Source organism: Mus musculus, chromosome 8 (assembly GCF_000001635.26).
Source record: "Mus musculus strain C57BL/6J chromosome 8, GRCm38.p6 C57BL/6J".
Taxonomy (NCBI): domain Eukaryota; kingdom Metazoa; phylum Chordata; class Mammalia; order Rodentia; family Muridae; genus Mus; species Mus musculus.
Genome location: NC_000074.6, coordinates 7000931 through 7003349, shown reverse-complemented (window position 1 = coordinate 7003349; position 2419 = coordinate 7000931). Strand labels below are relative to the sequence as shown.

At 44.0% G+C, this 2419-nt stretch overlaps 1 pseudogene; it reads left to right on the top strand.

The window, feature by feature from the left end:
* Positions 547 to 1472, top strand: Gm7506 (predicted gene 7506; annotated as a pseudogene).

Here is a 2419-nt window from a genome sequence, read left to right as displayed (position 1 = left end):
GCATAGGGGCAAGAAGGTACAGTAATAATGTCAGAGAGAAGTTCTCACCTCATCGTGGTTAGGAAGTAGACAGACAAGATATGGCAAGGTCAACGTATATATCTCATTCTAATGCTTACAATGAGTTCTTTCCTCTAACACAATTTCCCTCTCAATAGCTTATCAAGTATGACAACCCCAATTGTTCATATCATAGATAGGATGATCCCTTATGACACCACCACTTTTCTCAGTGTCGGTATCCTCCACATAAGATAATTCTTTTATGGTTTGAGCCTTTGGTGGAGAAACACTTCCTACCTGTATAACAATAGGCCCCTGAATTATGGTGATAACTATTCTGAGTGGTCCTTCAAACATACAGGTTTTTAGTGTTTGTTGTCTGTTTGCTCTTGGTGGAGGTTTGAGTATCAGATGGCTGTACCTAGCTGAAGGAAATAGGTTTCCAAGGCACAAGTCTGTCAGTGTATATTATTCATTGTTTCCATCTGCTAAAAGATGAAGGACATTTCAGCCTTATAGCTGTAAGATTTCACTGTACGTGAGGCCGCAACTCCAGCCGTAGCTGCTGCTGCTCCTGCCGTCACCGCCTCCAAGAACATGGCAGTGCCTCCGGTAAATGCTGATCTTGGCAAGTCCGCCAGAGATGTCTTCGCCAAGGGCTATGGCTTTGGCTTAATAAAGCTTGAATTGAAAACGAAGTCCGAGAATGGATTGGAATTTCTAGCTCAGGCTCTGCCAACACAGAAACCATCAAAGTGAACAGCAGTCTGGAAACCAAGTGCAGATGGATTGAGTATGGACTAACAGTCATGGAGAAGCAGAACACAAGACAACACCTTGGGCACTAAGATAATTGTGGAAGACCAGCTTGCTTGTGGACAGATGCTGACCTTTGATTCATCTTTCTCATCTAACACTGGGGAAAATATGCTACAATTAAAACAGGGTACAAGAGAGTAAATCAACCTGGGCTTTGACATTGCTGGGCCCTCAATCCAGGGTGCTCTGGTGCTCTGAGGGTTGGCTGGCTGAATTTTGAGACCTCGAAGTCCCGAGTGACACAGAGCAACTGTAATCACTGACAGACAATTCCAGCTTCATACTAATGTGAACGACTTGACAGAGTTAGGTGGCTCCATTTACCTGAAGGTGAACAAGAAGTTGGAGATTGCTGCCAATCTTGCCTGGACTGCAGGAAAAAGTAACACTTGCTTAGGAATAGCACCCAAGTATTAGGTCGGCCCTGATACTTTTCCATCAAAGAGAACAACTCCAGCCTGAATGGCTTAGGGTACACTCAGACCCTAAAACCAGGTATCAAACTGCTGCTGTCAGGCCTGCTGAGTAGCAAGAACATCAATGAGGGCAGCCATAAGCTTGGTTTCAGACTGGAATTTTAAGCATAAATTAATATTGTATAGTCATTTAATTTTAAACGATTTTGCATCATAGTTACCTTAAATTTAGTGAATGTTGGGTTACTGGTTGGTTTTGTGTGTCAACTCGACAGAGGCTGGAGTTATCACAGAGAAAGGAGCTTTAGTTGGGGAAGTGGCTCCATGAGTTCCAGCTGTGGGGCATTTTCTCAATTAGTGATGAAGGAGTGAGGGCCCCTTGTGGGTGGTACTATCTCTGGGCTGGTGATCTTGGGTTCTATAAGAAAGCAAGCTTAGCAAGCAAGAGGAAGCAAGCCAGTAAGTAACATCCCTCCATGGCCTCTGCATCAGCTCCTGCTTCCTGACCTGCTTGAGTTCCAGTCCTGACTTCCTTTGGTGATGAACAGCAGTATGGAAGTGTAAGCTGAAGAAACCCTTTCCTCCCCAACTTGTTTCTTGGTCATGATGTTTGTGCAGGAATAGAAACCATGACTAAGACATTGGGGGTACAAGAGTTAGACCTCCAGGCTAAGGATGACTTGGCTTTAACGTGTTTGCCATTTCAGAGGAACAGCAGAAACCCCATTCCAGAAAGGGTTCTTGTTAGCTGTAGGTGAGGGTTGGGGAAGAGCCCCTCTAGAGATGGCAGGCTGCAAGTGGAATCTGGGGCCGTGTGGACCCTTTGTAAATCTCTATCCAGTCCCCAGATGAAACTGTTACATCTGAGCATTGAACCCTGGTGTTCTGATCCTATCTGCTTGGAAGCATGTACACACCTGGGTGAAAGGGACTTTTTTTTTTTTTTAGACAAATTGTCATGCCCTGTTCCCATCGTGCACTGTTCCCATCCTAGCCCATCAGTTATCTGTTTTATACCAAAAGTAGTCTTAAGAGTGTGGTTAGCTTTTTCTTTTGTGCCATTTGTGGATGGAAAGAGTGGGTATGATTGTGTTGTGGTGTTTTTTGTTGTCGTTTGTTTGTTTTTTGTTTGTTGTTTGCCTGTTTGTTTGTTTGTTTTGTTTGTTCATTTGTTTGTCTGT